At 36.8% G+C, this 18,918-nt stretch overlaps 1 protein-coding gene across 2 annotated transcripts in view; it reads left to right on the forward strand.

Annotated features, from left to right (window-relative positions):
• The window catches only part of LOC134652106 (mitochondrial cardiolipin hydrolase-like), a 226,602-nt gene that overhangs the window by 3,060 nt on the left and 204,624 nt on the right, over positions 1 to 18,918 (forward strand). For both annotated transcript variants that reach the window (XM_063507274.1, XM_063507275.1), the window contains exon 4: positions 369 to 643. The gene's annotated coding sequence lies outside the window, so the exon portion shown is untranslated. The remainder of the gene's footprint in view (positions 1 to 368; positions 644 to 18,918) is intronic.

Here is an 18,918-nt window from a genome sequence, read left to right on the forward strand (position 1 = left end):
GGTGGATGCATATATTCGTTTGACATTACGTCTCCCTATTAATTCTAGAATCTAGATGTTGTATTACTCTGTCGCGGATTTGCCCTGATATTCGAGAGTAGGCCTAGGGCGCCGGATTTTTAACAAATTACGATGTTGTACAGTATAGGCATGAATGATGAAAATAATATACCTTTTAAAATAACAAATGTTCTTCATTTCTGAATTGATATTGATTTGTCGTATGCAACTGCATTGTTAACCTGTATTGTAGCAAAAACAAACACTAATAGATTCAATAAATACAAAAAATGTTATCTGAAAATAAAATTTCAGTAAAATAGGTATGTTCTGGTTAACCATCTCATGAGTCATTTTCTTTGTTTCAGATAAATGCATCAATGATGCAACACCACATGTGCAGTGAAAATGTGTGCCAAATATTCAGTGCAACCGTGTATCGACACCACACATGTGACGTGAATGCAACACACAAATTAATGACCAAAATATATTGTGGATGTGGACAGTTGTTCGAATTTACGTGAAAAATGTGTTTTTAGAAAAGTGCGCTTTGGATGCAGTGCTCTCCGGTAGATGGCGTTGTCGTCGTTGGTCAGCAAGTTGGGGTGCTCGTTCCGCTATTCTCCACTAGGTGGCGCTGGTAAGTACAAATTCACTCGCTTGTCACGGATAGCCGTTTGTAGCGCCATCTACTAACGAGTAGGGCTCAACTTGTAGTTACTACCATGCTAGTTAGATGGCGTTACGGGTCCTTTTAGATGATGCTTGACAAAATTAATTCTTTAATTTATCTACTTTTTCTAGCATTTCTGATTCGCCTTGAATAGTTACAATTAATATTAAAAACAGTATCATCATCATCATCATTGGCCTTTTCGTCTATTCCAGACGATTTATGGTGTAACGCCGAAGAAACACAGTATATATTCGTTGAATTATGTGTATTTCTGGTTTTCATACATTTACTGCTTACCCAGAGGGTAGACTAGAGGGTACAGGATAGATAGATATCTACCAAACAACCTATAAAAAAAGAAAACTAAAGGCATCTTTAATGAGCTAGCAGCCAAAATCTGAGCGTAGGTAAATAGGTTCTTGATTCTACCTACTAACTTAATTAAAACGTTATTTATCCCAAATAATTACAGACCTTACCAAACTAAAATACCTATCCTGTTAAAATATTAATCAAGTACTTAATTACGTTTGCGTAAACCGAACCATGTCAAATAATTAGTACGTAAGTTCACTAACACTAAGTAAGTACGTTTATTACCATTAGCTCGCATAGCAACGAATTTGGGCATTCCTTACCTAACATCACCTTGAACCCGAGTTTCCCCTGAATTCTAATGCCGAGCCTAGCATGCTTGGCAAATAGGGAGTATTACTGCAATGCTTTGCCGCCAGAGTGCAGCACTAGCGACGTAAGTATACCATAGAGTAACTTATACATACTGTACCTTAAACTGTTTTTTGAAGAGTTTTCACAGACAATCAAATATGTCATTGATACATCAAGGCGGTTTGTTTACAAAGGGTCTACCGCAGTGGTTCCTAACCTGGGGGTAAAACTGGTATTTTACGGGGGTAATAAGCTAACCTAATTTAACAATACAACAAAGTACACGTTTTATTTTTTATTACCACATTGGGAGGAGGGGTACAATCAGGTTCCCTAGTTAGTCATAGGGGTAACCGGACTGAAAAGGTTAGGAACCACTGGTCTACCGGGAAACGCGAAATCGAAACTCAGCTATCTGCCTCTTTATCGCTCGAATATGCAAGAGTTATAGAGAAGTTAGATAACAAAATTTCGACTCTCTCGATTGCGTTAGACCCTTAGATTGTGACTTATTGTGGGACTGGCGTCCCCTACGCAGAGTTTCGCGTAATATTTCCCTATTATAAGATGTGTTTGTTCGATTCGAACAGGACTTATGTAGTTGAGAGTACTAGTAATAGTATTTAAGCACGTTATTGTACCTACAAACAATATGTTACAACTTACAACACAATCATAAGAAAATTAAGAAGTGTAGGTAGGTACAGTCACCAGCAGTAATAAGTTACACAACGAAGGCCGCAAAAATATGTGACGCGCTTTTTTTCAAATCATTCTCAACAGATCTCTGCTACAAATACGAAGGTATGTATACGGATTACATCGCTTATGGGGTTCTTCAAAAGATTACAGGTTTAGAAAGAGAAAAGTGGCAGACATCCAGAACCTACAGTAGCCAGTAACTATAGTTAGTTTTTTTAGCATTAGAAAAAAGGTAAACAATATGGACATGTCTTTTTATTGAAAAACACTTTTGAAAAATAAGTCACGCCAAATATGTAACAATTATGAATCATATTATACTATTATTTACATTCTTTTGCTTTCATAAGTAATAGTTACTGATTTTTAAAAAGCGTTTTTTAATTAAAAGACACGTCAGGTTCGACGCGTCTTTTTCTAATGCAAAAAAGAACTAAATATATTATCAGGCATGTTTTGTTTGCTTAATTTTTCATAGTTACCTACGTAAATGTATGCGAAATTAACATTGCGTATGTTTTTCAAACTCGCCGAGCTACATATTATCCTATCAATGAGTTGTCACAATTTTCGTTTTGTTAGCAAATCATCATGCTTGGGCTAAAGTGATTTTGTATTCTGTACAGGGCTCTGACGTCACGTACGAACCGCCCTTCGGTTACCCATGTACTTATAGTATATTACTTTTCACGATACTTTTATATTGATTAATAGGTAACAGGACATTATTAAATAATCAGTTAAAGTAATTTGATAAAAAACATATTTTTTTTATCCGCAAAGCTCAGAGCATGTAAAGCAAGCGATTTGACAACTAACGTAATGTCATAGGTACTTTACAAGTGGTGTGTAGGTACTGTGTTTTGTGTAGTTCGGCCTTAAGTTACGATTCCACGGAGCCGTTCTGTGGCCTAAATAGTTTTAACCCGTGGAGCGCCCCAAAATTACCGTAGTATGGAACTCCTTTACTAGTTACTGGCACACGTGTCTTGTTAGGGCGCTCCATGGGTTAATTATATCAAATTAAAATGTGTAGGTAAGTATGTTAGTCTATCATTGCCCTGTAACGTCATGGCAGAGGATTCGCTACAATGCCCGTGTGAAAATAATTAAGGCTTCGTCACACAGTCGCGTTTTCCGGGCGCGGCGTGAGCGTTTTATATGTAAAAGCGGCGCGCTCCGCTCACGCCCCGCCCGGAAAACGCGCCTGTGTGACGGAACCTTTAAAAGACACTTCTGTCGTAATCGTAATATGGATTTTGTTGCTTTGTCGCTAGCAATCACTGCTTTGTCGTTATCAATTTTGTTCGTTGTTCGAGAAAAACGCTAGTAGACGGAATAGTCCCTATGACGTAATTAGCCACATTGACCTTACACTAATTGCATGCTAAAAATATAAATACAATCGGCAAATCAATATAATGGTTTTAATTTTGGTTAAAAAATTAATGGTCAAAACTTAAATATATAAACATTTTGGAAAATTACATAGCGCGATTAATTTTAAACATTTTAAAAATATGATTATGTCAGATGTCATATAATTAAGGTCTCTATAATCAATATAATCATGTCGCTAGAACGTATCAGGGGTCACGGGTTCAAGTCCTAGCTGTGCTATAAATATTTTATTTCCATTACCTACTTACTTACAAAGTAATATTATAATTATAGTTCTGGTAGTTTCTGCCGTTTCATTACTCGGTTTTAAATATAGGTTTAGCTACTTAAAACAATTTAAAAAACAATAGTTTAAACTAGAATTCATTGAATAATGTGATGACTTAGAATTTGCGCAAGGGCATGTAATTTGTGTGATGTTTGTTCCTGAGTCTGAGATAATGTTTGACCGAAATTTCTATCAACAATAAAAGGTAAATATGACATTAAAACGCGTGTCCGACACAAAACAACCAATAGAATCGGTGAGTAAACTACTAAAGATCCTTACAAGTAATTTTAAGTATTCTATGACCATTTAAAAATGTTATCGAGCCTACAAAGCCTCGAGCACAGATGAATATAAACTGCCTTCATACATTTAAATTACGCCTTTCTTTTAATTTTTGTCAAGCATTTTGACCTGAAAGGGAAAGGGTCAGGAGGTAAAGCCAAGTGTACACTGCGCGATAGTTTTGTAATGCAATCGGAAGTTTAGTTATTTCTAACCAGAAAACTTTCTTGTAAGTCTGAACAACATGCTTCCCTAGCTAACTGGATTGAATACAACAATCTTAGTGTGTGGCATAATAAATATAATAATCTCAATACTTACACGACAGTCACTCAAGTATTTTCTTCGTTACACATCTTTGATTTAATTACTAATAGAAAGGAAAGTCAAAATTCACAACAGCTGAAAAGGTGCATCCACACCGCGTTTAACTTTTCTGGACGATCTGTGGAGCAACATTAAAGTAGTATACCTGATGTTACCGTGTTGTACCCATTGTGTTCCCCCACAAAAATTAACTGCGGTGTGGATGCACCTTAACAGATAAATCCCTGAACGCAATATACCACAAAATACTCTCTGCATTCGTAAAATAGCAATTTTGCGAAAAGTGTATGTCAAACTTTACATACGTGTATCATTAGACTTGACTTGAGCAATAGCTCCCAAAGTGACTCCAGACTAAGTAAAATGGCGGCTGACTCACGTACCGTTTAACATATTGAAATCCTTTATTTACAAACAAAGCTGTTAAGGGTTAACAGCACCGGATGTGGACAGAAATGGACATAACTCGAAGGAAGTCGCATAACGAAGAACACCAATCGATATTGAAATGGGAATTCTTGATTATGCATTGTCTCTTTTATGCCTTTGTTTTGATCGAAACCTGGGCCTGTCACTTGAGGAGGATTTGTGCTATTGGAAGTGAAAACTGACCTAAATTTGAGCCTCTAGCCCACCATACTAGAAAAATTGGCAGTGTTTGCATCAATGGTATTAGAAAATAGAATTGGATTTGTTACGTCTTAAAACGAACGAAACAAAATAAAATGAACTCTGTTTCATTTTAATAAATTTAGTAACGATTTAAATATAATTTTAGGTAATTTATACTAGTTCTAAGACCGTGAGACGCTAGAAGTTGAATATCAAATACTGAAATACTAAACTTCACGATTATTTAAATTCTTCTTATGTGAAACTAGCGACAAGCCCGCCGTCGCACGGGTTAACAAATTATACATAAACCTTCCTCTTGAATCACTCTATCTATTTAAAAAAACCGCATCAAAATCCGTTGTGTAGTTTTAAAGATCTAAGCATACATAGGGACAGACAGACAGCGGGAAGCGACTTTGTTTTATGTACATACTATGTAGTGATATCAACCATCCAATATCATCAGTTCTGTAGGTCTACTGTTTAACTGGGGAGGTTGGTAAGACTTTGTTACGGTCTTTGGTACTACGGGCTAGTTGAAGTAGACTGGATTAAGCTGATTTGTAAACGTAATGTCCGTCAAATATAAACTACATAGTTTAACTTCCAAAATAAGGGACCTTCTGATTTACGGTTTTCAGGTAAATCAAATAATTTCTTCGGATATAAAACTTCACATGCAACCTTCATCCTTGTACTTGTTTTGTACGGAAATGTATTTTTTTCCGTTAAACCTAGCCGTTAGCTATATCTATATTTACATACATACCTGCTATTAGGTATGTATTTATATTTGAACAGACGTCATAAAAGCCTCCATGCTAACTTTAAAGCTATCAAATTGCATTTTTTACGACATTATAATAGTCATCTGAAGCGTCTCAAACTGTCTATAATGATCTTTGCAAGTCATAAAATTCGTCGGTTAAGTGGCACCGCCTCGCTTTTGAATAAATGTAACTACAATAGTCGGCGCGGAAGCCAAACATAACGTTGCATTATGACATGAGCAAACTTTACGACCCGACCAACGACGTGCCATCCCAGCTTCCTCTCGCATGGCGACGGGGATTAGAAACGCTCCAAATTCTTATTGTCAATAGTCGAATAATTGAATTTTACGTTTTCTATAAGAGTAACATCACCTGCGTTTTCTCTAACATGAAAAAATAGAGCACATCCCCAATATTTGGCGTCTCGTTACTCAATGTCTTTCCTTTATGTCGTTACGCGCAAGACGTCTATTGTTCCTCGCGAATTTTGCCGCGGCCGACCCTAGTTTCATATTAAGCAATTAGGCCTTTATTTATCGGGGGCCAGGACTGATTTATCGCTGTCCCGACTCGGCGGTTGAGACCGTTCGAACGCGGAACGGCGGACGCCTTCCCGCCAGGTGTGCTCGAATTATGAATCTAGCTTTGTTCGACTTCGTTTCGTTTCACAATGGATGCAAGATTTGCACAAAAACGTCTCGGAAAGGGGGCTTTGAAAAAAACTGATGCAGGCGATGCAAAGCAAACGGTCGGCCGCTGCTCCGGACGCCGTCGCGTGCCACGTTTTATTTTGATTTTAATAGGTTTTATCACGGCGCGGCGCGAGCGCACCTTGACGCGTTCGTCGCTCCCGCGCTTAATTGTGCTTTATGATTTAAAAAGCAAATTTTACTATGTATAATCACCTTCAAATAATACACCTTTCAGCGTTTTTATTGCCCTCGAAACTGACATTACATCCAAGTCGGCCTGAGGCTTGCATGCATAATGCGGACTTTAAATTTCGCGGGTAGATAGCATCTGTCAAATTTGTTCACGTGTGGTTCGTGGTACGGTACGTTATGTAAAGTGTAAACGTATGTAGAATATGTAGATTGTGTCCGGGCGTGCGTACGCCACGGCATTCCTGGCGTGCCTTAGAGGTCTATGCGCTGTGGGAACTCAGTAATAATTACTCGCTGCACCTGCATTCTAATTGTTATTTAAAACGTGTGGTTTCCCTTTGAATTGATCATCGAAAGTCATCTATCGTTTTCGTAAGACAAATATATCTTATTCTTTAAATTACCTACTATTTTCTTAGGTATATTTAGTTCTGTGGGATGAGTGATTTCAAACTGTGAAATATTACTTATCTGCTGTCAGCATCTAGAATGGACTAATAAAATAGTTAATTTACGATTGCTTGTAGCGGCCAGAATAGTAAAGTGATTATTTTGGACAAAAGCGTAGAATCGTGGGATTTCGCTTTTCTGTTAAGTGCGGTTGATTAGAATCCAAATCCAAGCCAAATCAGGGATCGATTTAAAGCTTTTACATATGTATTTATAAAACGCTCACGCGCCGCCCGGAAAACGCGCCTGTGTGACGGAACCTTAAAACGCGCGTTTCTTCCACATTAACCATTCTATTAACTACTATTAGTCAAGTCATACCCATACAAGCATCTGATTTGCTTATAACGGAAATCGTTAAGTATGATGCTTACGGTGAAAAGGAAGCTCAGAAAAATCGAAGATGCGGGATCTTTTGCAATATTATAATATTAAATTAAAACATAAAACACGATTGAGTTTACCATATTAAAATTCTTAAACCTATAGCAATTGAGTTTTTATTGATGTTTTTGAAAATAAAAATTCTCATTACTTTAAGCCGACCCGTTATTTGATGATTTCATTGACTAATTCACAGCAAGAAAACATTTCTATTAACTCATTGCTCGATATTTTTCATGACGCTTAATAAGCTTATTTGATCGATGCGCCGTGACACGTCTGTCAATCACGAAGTGTCAATGCGTTCCCGCGGCTGTCAACGTATGAATGGAATTGGTTTGGGATTAACGCTGCGGGTGCCTTGTCGTCTATGGTATGCCGTATGCCAGAAAATAACAGTACATTGTGCAATTTGTACAGACCATGGACTGTTACTTGTACATATTGGATAACTCGAGGATGCAAGGTGTATGTAATACTAATAAATAAGTATTATAGGACAACTCTGCACAGATCGACCTAGTCCCACAGTATGCTTAATAAGGCTTATATGTTGTGGGTCTAATGGGATATAGTTTAATTTTGACCTTATCAGACGTTTTAGCTCACATGAGTGACACATAATTAGTCATAACATAGCGAGTTTAAAGTCTTAATGATGATCCTTCCGGCCGATTTGGGCCATAACAGCTTCGACTACTATTAGTTTGCTCGGGGCTCGTGCGCTCGTATATGGTTGACGTAGCCGATCTTCGAGGTGTGAGGTGGATCTTCGTGTTCGAGGTATTGCATATCGATATTGCTTGTTCATCGTTAGTTCTCGTTTGTTCAGTAGATAACAATTGTTAGATCCTAAAATCCATTGTTTTCAGTTAGCCCAAGCATAAGTAGATTTGTCTACCGTCTACCAACGGACGGTCAGTAATTAAAAGCTTCTAAAAAGGTTAAACAATTCCAAGTGTGCAGTAACACAATCATAATCCAGAGCGGAAGCCACGGTTAATAATGTGTTTTTGCGGCGTATAAGTTACTGGTGATTATGGCATACTCGTAAAGCGGACGCCGGCGCGCGCGCCGCTCAGATATTCAAAATTGCTAGCATAAGCTTATTATGCTAAAAACTGCGGTACATGGCATAATTAGTCGGAATGGTGCCTGGGCGAATAAACTTTTAGAGCAACCTTAATATGTCCACGACTTCAAGCCGAATCTCACTGAACCTCACGTGGTTTTGGCAAATACCACGTAATTTTTTTCGGGCACGAAATAGTGTAAAGTTTTTACAGAATCAGATTAATGTAAAGTGAAACTTGTTTCTAGACTAAAATATGTAAACGATCTCAAATACTAGTCTTTACTACTCTTTTATTCAAGTTAATGTATTTAGAATTAGAACCTAAACAGTCATATAAACATATTAAATTATGCAATACAACAGATGTACTCTTAGTAAAAATAATAATGCTACTTGTGTTCTGTTTAATAAATCAAACGCATTTATACTCAAAATACACAATTTGAAAGATCTCACGTGAGCTCTCAAGCTTGAGGAAGGAAGGAAGGAAGGACCCCCGATGGGTGCGAAACATGTCGCCAATAGCGACGAATAATTGACGTGAGTTTAACCGTGTATCACATCTCACCTGGGGGGGAGGGGTGGTCAAAATCTTAAATACGCCCCCCAACTACATCGTTAGTAGGTAGAAACTAATTTTTCTATTAAATCTACCAGAAAGCTCAGGATTAATCGTTCGCGACGCACGGCATCTAGATGCCCGTATTAAAAAACTGTTGCCTTTGAGATGTTTATAGGGAAATGTAAATTAGTACGCGCAAGCGCCTGAACACAATGTATCATACAATTAACATGTGGTTATGATACCATCGTGAAGATGAGCGCAATTAAGTTTTTCCTGTTCCCTAATCCGATATAATTGTAACTTCGCGTCGGGTAATTTAAGACCACTGGAACTATGATAAACAATTATAACCATGGGGTTGCCAGGATTGGTCTATTTTTTAGTGTTCCGTACAGAACTTTGTTCACGGAACACTCATGGGATCACTTCGGTCCCGCAAATCAGTTATTTATTGGTAAAATGCAAAATTTGCAGTGTGTATTTGGCGTCGTATCGAAACCAGTTCAAAAACAACAAATTATTTGTACACAACTTTGGGCACAAACCAAATAATTTTATTAAATATTTTGATTTGTGTTTTTTAAGTAGTCGGATTGCTAAAGACGCCGGTTCGAACCGGGTAGGTCCGGCCTCCACCACTGGAGGGCTTCGTCACTTTTTCTTTAATATATGACATCTATTTCAGTTTATAAATTATTTGTAATAAAATATTTTATAAGAGTTATAACTTCCGTATCCGACAAAAGCTTTCGTGTACGCCGGCGCCATATTAATATTAATGTGTGTAGTTAACACGCCAGCCTGGTTACAGGAGTTTAATGATCGGATATCTACTGCTACGGTGTTTGTTTAATTCATGTTTCTTATATTAGGCATTGTACGATTTGATTATGAAACTTCAGTATTACCTAACATAAAGATTATAATTTATAAGAAAACCAATCTAGGACCGTTAACCCTGCCGTCATCGGGGCACATCGAGATTCGTTTCTTTACCTCTCTGTTGTTGAGGGGGCTTAGCCAAGATCATAATTTTACATCGACAGATAGAAAAATGTATCAGGACGACAGATGCAACGAAAAGTCACGTGATCATTTCCATGCATTATTGATAGCAAATTTTTCGTCACCTTTCTGTGAACTACATATACAAATTGGACAGGTGCCCATAATTTAATGTTATGATAAAAAAACATACAAACGGGCATTGTTTTTGTCTACCGAATTTGCATAGACGAGGGTGGTCCTAGCCGTATTAATAGGTTTTTTACCTGCACATTCCCATTGATTTCAAAATGCACTAACTCCATCCACGATTAGCCAATCTAAGCCTTATCTATGATTGAATAAAGTTCGTTATTAGTTGAATAAGCTCGTTAAGACATACTCGTTAGTTCCATTGCAAAAACATCCTAATTAACATCGGTTCATTAAAAAGGGTACGTTTTAATGTTTTTAAGTTAAAGAAGCGCGCCGCTTGAACCGAAACGCGATTTACGTTAGTGCGTCACACTTGGCGGTTTTAGCATCTATTTTTAGTTATACGATATTGGTATACAATTCATTCATGAGAGACTTTCATAACTCTTATATAAAAACGTGTTAAGCCCCGTCTCCATATCGCGCGGCAAGCTATCGAACATTGGCTGGCGCGAGCCAATGTTCGATAGTTTGCCGCGCGATATGGAGACGGAGCTTTATATAATTACAGCCAAGTAATGTCTATTCTTGTATGAAATTACTGTTCCATGTTCTCTTCATCGCACCGCAATTTTACCTTAAGTAGCGAATAGAACAGCCAAAGCTATATATTGCCACCCTTTTCTATAGTAAAATAGACATTATTTGTTAAACTACATATGTACCTATTGCACTGTCCAAAAGCACTAATTGTTTTACATATATGTACAAATATTTTATTCAGTTGCAGGAAACTTAGTACCACTAGTACCAGACATAGATATATGTCACGTGAATTGGCATGGCCAAGTTTCATGTAATTAAGCATGTCCTTTTAAAACGAGAGCGTAACTACATATGTTTATATGGGAATGGGTTTTTGGCTGCAGGTTCATGTGACTTAACAATGAAGCTGACTGTACCTGTACTGTCCCTGGCCTGTGACCACTATTGCATTCTCTGGGGCCACATAATTTCCTCGTTAAAACTTTATTTGTCAAAGGGTCTGGCCGGAATTTTCACATTGTTAATCCAAATGAATATTTTTGAAAAAAAAATGTAGAATATAAAATTGCGCATATTATATCAAAATATGGTAAGTGTCGCTAACTCGCAAGTAGTACTAAAAAACATATGAAAACTAGAAAAGCCAAAATTATGTACTTTCAAAAAACATTAGGACTCTCATAATTTTTTATATAATGCATCTTAAATACTTATATGTATAATATATTCAAAGAACAAGTCAATTGGCTACATAGTTTGGCAATTAAAAAATAACAACGGATTTTCATTTTTTTATGTATTTCGCAAACTGTAAGCATTTAGGACATAAATCATAATATTCAGTAAAATAATATCTTATGATAATACAAATAAACGTGCATAAGAATATTTGAATTTCATCCAGGGGCGATTTTGGTATAGGATTCCGGCCAGACCCTTTAATTTAGTGTACTTAATAAAAACTTAATAACCGTGTAATATATCAGAAAACTTTTATGTTTTTCGGTTTGTGCGTACGATTTTGACGAGCGCCTTAATTGTTTTAGCATTGTCTGCAATTCTCAATTTGTATTTCGTATTTCGTAATTATCTCACCTATCGTGTAAGTTTTATTATGATATCATCGCAAATTGTTACAGCTTAATTAAGGATTTTGGGATTTTTTGTGCGGATAATTTATTTCAATTAAATTTTAAGTTCATCAATAAAAGTCTCATAAACCATGATCATAATCCAAATTAATCTGGGGGCACGGCAGTGCCCCCGCCAATGTGTTTTACACTGCAGCAATGCGTAATTGAGGATAGTTTGAAATTATGGAATTATATGTGATCAGAGACATTTCTTACTTTACTGCTACTGTATGCAATACTATTTGCATATTGTAATAGCAGATTATTACTTCTTGATAACTTTAATGTACTGTGAAGACAGGAAACACCCACGCAGTGCCAATTGACATGTCAAACTGCATGTTAACCGCTTTGCGGCATCGTTAATGCTATCTGTAAACAAAGTCTTTCTTTTTTATTTGCGTCAATTAGTACTTACTAAAGCTATTACTAGCAGTATGTGAGACAAGTGTCAAGATTGGTAAAAAATAAAACATTTAATAGGTGTGTTTGTCAATATTAAGCTTTTACGTACGGGCTTTAGAAGTACAGTCAGCACAGCAGCAGTTTTTCTGACACATATAGAATAGAATAGAAGATGCTTTATTCAAAAATGTTTAACACTGACATAGGTAGATTGGTTATAAAACGTTCCTGAAAAAGTCTCCACTCAGCTTCATGTCAAGGAACCTTTAAGGTCTCCTACGCTGGTCGTCCGTGGAAACCTTTCCGAGAGAGCGCAACTATATATAAGCTATACAAATTGAATATAGTACAACAGCTATACAAATTAAATTAAATATAATTTTAGTTCGTCATATACGGCGAAACGCAACTCATTTGTACGTCAATCAATATAATCTTCCAAAACTTTTAATTTTATTTATTTATTTTACCCCGTGTGTAAGCACCGCGAAGCAATTCTTAAATTCTTGACAGGTCGGCTTCGCGCCCAAATTCGAAATGAGAACGCGTGAGAAACTGCTCGCGGCCTCTGAATTACCATTATACCACATTCGGGAATGTGAATGAACTATGTAGGACTTAGGTACCTAAAGGCAAAGACATTGTAACTCCGCATAAGATGAATAAAGGATAGATGGCGCACACACCTTTCGCCTATGCACGGCTAGATGGCGGTGACGACACCGTTTCATATTTAACAATTTTAACACATAGCTATCAGTGAAAGAACATGAGTCGAAATCAGAGACACTAGTATTAGTAGGGAAAGATGCACGACCCAGCAGCTTATTAACAATCACAATTATCCGTTTGTACGTTAGTTTGAAAGTTTAAAGTTACTTACTTGTAATCACGGTGTCAGTTTTTCTGCTACCCTGGTAATTTTCACACGTTACAGTAATGGTAAAATAATAAATAAATAATTATGTAGCCATGTTGTCGGTACTGCCGCAGGCTGGTTGCTTTATTATCTGTGACTAAGGTGACCATAAACACAAACAGAACAGAGAAATATTTACTCAAAATAATCATCATCATTTATCTGGCGGCTTTTTGTTACGGCTCATGGGAGCTTGGGTCCGCTTGACAATTAATCCTTAGAATTGACGTGGGCACTAGTTTTTACCAAAGCGACTGTCATCTGACCTCCCAACGGGGGAAACTAGGCCTTGCTCAAATATCATTATGAGAATATATCATTATAAGAAACTTATGAGATTGGATCTTAAAAATGTTGTGGTAACTAGTGCGGGACTAAAAGTTCCGTAAGATTCCGAAATCATAATCCCATTTAGTTAAGGTAAAGCCTTCGTCACACTGGCGCGTTTTCCGGGCGCCGCGTGAGCGGGGCGCGCCGCTTTTACATATAAACGCTCACGCGCCGCCCGGAAAACGCGCCTGTGTGACGAAGCCTTTAATTACAGGGATGCGATCGTTTCGCGTTGTGAAAAAGAGAGAGATTTTATTTATTTACACCTAAGATACTTTTAATAATCATTTATTTACAAACAAGATAGACACAGTGGTATTACTAAAATAAATTAAAAACTAAGATACTTAAATACACACGTAATTAAAGGCCTTCTAGCCTAGTCGGTTTCTAGTGACCCTGCCTACGAAGCAGGAGGTCCCGGGTTCAAATCCTGGCAAGGACATTTATTTGTGTGTTCATCACAAATATTTGTTCCTGTGGATGTTTACTATGTATTTAAATATTTATACCCATTTATTAGTACCCATAATCTGAGCCTTAGCCTGAAGTTAGGTCGATTTGTGTAAGATTATCCCGTATTTGTTGATTTGCTGTGTTAACTCATTATTCTCATTAGCTACCCGTCTGTACTAATCGATCAACTCATCAATCAAATGTTTACAAACAGTAAAAATTTACTGTCCCACCGCGCAACACTGATCATCGTCACCGCAGCTTGTCAATTTGCGGCCGCGAATTCGGTCCGATCCGGACCGGTTGTCCGACTGTTTGGGAAACAGATCCGGTTCTCGTAATACCTACAGCCCTTACCAATCACAAAACGACGTATTTCCACGCGTGATCCTATAAACTTTTAACCTTACGCCGCGGCTTTTTTTAACTTAAGCGTATCTCGTTTGGAAATGGAACTTTATTGCTAATCGATTTAGGTGTACATTTGATTGAGTTCGCTGTTGCTAAGTGGTACGTTTTAAAGGTTTTATCTCATAACACTCGAGTATTCAATGATCTTTATTTTCTTTGGAATATTTGGCGGTTTTTTGAACGTGTACTGTGACATGTTTAGGGCTTTGCTTATTCGTATGAATAATTGGTACAGATGTAGTGCATAATAATTCTCCTTCGTATTTTTACGGAAACGTACGAACGTATCTTGCTAATTGCTATTTTAGTCAGTCTCGGTACAGGAAGTACTGAGGTTGATCGAAGTAGCAGGACAAATACGAACGTTTCATATACCATGCGCTCGACAAAATTATTTGTAATTTACTTATAATCAGAGCTCGAACTTTTAGCGCAGATGACGTAAAAACAACGTCGTTTTGCCTGTGTGCAACTTTTGCAGCTCGCTGCACATGTAATTACTGAGCGCCTACCGCGAACCACGTTCGATGTGTTGCCTCTCTGTCGCACTTGTAAATTCGTACGTAAGTGTGACAGGGAGGTAACACGTCGAACGTGGTTCGCGGTAGGCCCTCTGTTTCGCCTCATCAGGCCGGGCGGGAATTGTCTCACATATTAAATGTTACGTAAAATTCAATGACACGCCAGGTAATCGCGAGGGACGTTCGCATTACGAGCTCACTGAAGATCGGAGAATAATTGGCGTGCGGTTAATTTTTATTTACGTATTCCTTAAAAAAAAATATTCACATTTCTATATTTAAATACAAAAGTGGTCCACCAAAATACCTACACATAATATCACACACAGTACAAAACAGCAAAAATTAATTACATATTAAACTTATATATATGTACTACTATTACAATAAAATAAAATAAAAACCGAAAAATACACATTACACATGCATGCTTACTTAAAACTACCTAACCTAAAACCCGTTCTGAGTCATGTCCGGTCCAAAAGTCCCCATCACACTTTACCTTAATCTATCTAATACCTTTAAACGAGCAATTCTTGTTTATTTATATATTTATTTATATATATATATATATATATATATATATATATATATATATATATATATATATATATATATATTTCGGGGATCTCGGAAACGGCTCTAACGATTTCGATGAAATTTACTATTCGGGGCGAGAAATCGATCTAGCTAGGTCTTATCTCTGGGAAAACGCGCATTTTCGAGTTTTTATATGTTTTCCGAGCGAAGTTCGGTCACTCAGATATTTGTATTTATAAAAGTAAAATATAGGTGTGATGAGGAATAACTTCGTGATTGGTATTAAATTGAGTTTAATTTTCACTCCTTGTATTCTGATTGTAATAACAGGTTATGATGTTGATTTGAAATGAAATGAAATGAAATCGTTTATTCACAATGAATATATTCGTTTATTTGAATTTGTTATGGATCTGTCAGTGTCAAAAGTGACGTGCCTAGTTGATTAAATGTGACAATCAGAATACGTCTCCATATAGCAACTACACAGATAACTATTTACTTATCAGAAGATTCTGTATGTAGTTTTTTCGGCTGAGTCGAAATATTAAAAGAAAGAAAGTGAAACTTTGAAAGTAACTGTCACAGCACCGATTGCAATCTCGATCGATTATAATAGAGATTCGCAAAAAATGGCGGATTTCTTTCAGATAACCACCCCTATCTATAGACAAGGATTTGTTTTTTTGTCGAACCCATAGACTAAGAACACGTGCTGCCTCAAAAATTACGTCCCTGCTTTTGTTATATTAATATGTAGTTTCTATATGATGTATTTGTGTAGGGTGGCCAGGTTTAGGACAGGTTTGCGATACGTTGTATTATTTATATAACAGTTATTGATATCGTCCATTGTGGTAAAGTAGCTTTTGCCTGCGACTTCGTTTGCGTGGGATGATGGTGGTGATAATCGATAAAAACTATCCTATGTCCTTCCTCGGGCTTCAAACTATCTTCAAACCAAATTTTGGTCTAAATCGGTTTAAGCGTAAAGAGGTAACAGACAGACATACATACACAGTTGTTTTCGCATTAATATTAATATTTCTGAACGTATTTTAAGACACTTTCTTTTTACGATAAAAAACTTATTTAAAAAAAAACGATGGTGATTTGGCAGGTGTACCTACTGTAAAAAAACTTACCTTATTCAGCAGTACCACCATAAAACTTAAAATAACAACAACCCCACTGTTTATAGGCTCTTCAAAATTCAATAATACTCGACTATAACCATAATTTGACCTCTTCTACATTTTTGCCAATACAATTGCGTCGTTACACGCTTAATCGTGCGCATCATCTTAAAGGGTGTATGTTTGGTGGGGTTTACTTTACGTAAGTATTTGTAAAACGGGACTGTCCTGCGTAAGTGCGTCGTTTGGTCGCCGCGGGCCCCGGCTGTGGCAGATGGCCCGAGACGGTCCCTTTTCAATAGCCCATCTTAGCTGGTTCCTAGTTTTTAGGGTTGCGTGGGCACTAATTTTGTAAGTTCCTGGGAAGTTTTGATGACATTACACCCGGAATTAATTTGTCGTAATGTGGACGGTTTTCTTGGTTATTTAATACAGTGAAACCTGGATAATTGCAATCTCAAGGAACCGGCAATTATTTTGTCAATTAACCAGGTTTTTCAATTAAGCAGGTCGTGCCAATTAACGAGGTTCAAAAAATCGCTGTTTCAATTATAGAGGTTCTCATTAATAGAGATCTGACAAATTGCTTTTATGGATGCAGGTGCAAATAACAATTGAAAGAAGACTTACAAGCTTACATTCTGGGTTTCTGGTCTATATGCTTGCACTTTTACACTATATTAATTACTACTTTATTTTCTTATAGTCATTTGTGTTTAAAAAAATCCCTTGAATTGTAGAAGAAAGTTTCATTGGAATGTAAAAAGCATAGTATTATGTTTTTGATTTAATCAAAACTATTTCACCTACGACACTCTGTGATAGATAGCCAATAAATAAATTGACTTCCGGATGAAGATTTAAAATAAAATTATCATTGCTATTAAAATATTGTTTCTGCTCTCTACAAGTCTACATTCTTTCAATTACAGAGGTAATAAGTAAGACTTGTTTCAATAGTAGAGGTAATGAGAAGAGCTATAATAACGGATTTTTAGCACAGTGTCAATTATAGAGGTCTTAGTTGCAATGTGGTCAATTACAGAGGCAAAATTCCGAAAAGCAATTAAATCTAAATTGCAATTATAGAGGTTCCAAAATTTCAATTATAGAGGCATTTTGGTCTCCAGGGACCGGGACCGGACTTTTGGTTGCAATTATTGTGGTTTTGCATTTATCCAGGTGTCAATTAACCAGGTTTCACTGTATGTTAGTTTAGTTGACATTTTCAGAGATGATTTTTTCGCCTTAAAACCCTAATCTGTTAAACAAAGTTATCCTTTGCTCTATCTAAAAGTTAATATTGTTAAATTTATCCTTTGTCAGGTGAAAAAATAAATATATTTTAAAAGACAATGTTTCTTGTATCGGACGATATCGACCGCCCAAATTCAAATTCAGGTAAAAATATTCAGAGATAACAAAAATCTGTTTTTAGAAGTAGTTGTTCTACTTCTATATATAATAGCTGGGTGACCTATTTGGTATGGAATGATAATCACTTTAAGAATTATTAACTCCGTATATTAAAACAATCAAGTTGATCGTACAAAGGTTCGAGCGGGACTGGCGTCCCGAGTTCCTTAAAGCTATACCTAAGCTTTTGGCTAGTCAGCTCATATCGCGGTGCACGCGCACTTGAATATGAGCTGACCTAGCTAAACTGTTCCTATATTACTTCCCCCCTTAAGGGAAAAAAAAAAATTAAATTAATTAATACAATGATCTCTCTTTTGGGATCTGATAATACTTACATCCTGTGTGTTCCTAACCTTACAATGTTATGGCTTCTCTGATATCGCACAGGCGCGCGTTTCGCTGACATAGCGCTACGCGTAACTGTGTGACACGAGTACCTACGGTATCGGAATACAATGTTAATGCTTTACATTTATAATTAGATATAAGAATTGAATTTATTACAAAAACTCTGGAATATTTAAACGAACATGTTAGTTTGACATACCGAAATACACTATATGGATTTGATAAACACATTATTTGTTTTATTTAAGAACACTTCACTTCACTCAATAAATTACAGGTTGTTGTTTAGGTTGGGGCTGGGCCGGCTCCCGGTGTACAACGACGGTTGTTGGTTGCACTTTAGCAACCGCTTTCTGTAGCCAACTTCGAATGCATTGTCGACACTTAGTGTATATGAAATGTATCAAAAACAGCACTAATACAACGGAGATAACGAGGAGGATAATTCCGAAGTAGTTGAGCTTTGCGTCAACCTGTCCAGTGACACTATGGACCTCTGCAATTGCGATGTTATTGTGGGACTTGTCCTCCTTGCTC

The sequence above is a fragment of the Cydia amplana genome, chromosome 11, assembly GCF_948474715.1.
Source record: "Cydia amplana chromosome 11, ilCydAmpl1.1, whole genome shotgun sequence".
NCBI classification, from domain to species: Eukaryota; Metazoa; Arthropoda; class Insecta; order Lepidoptera; family Tortricidae; genus Cydia; species Cydia amplana.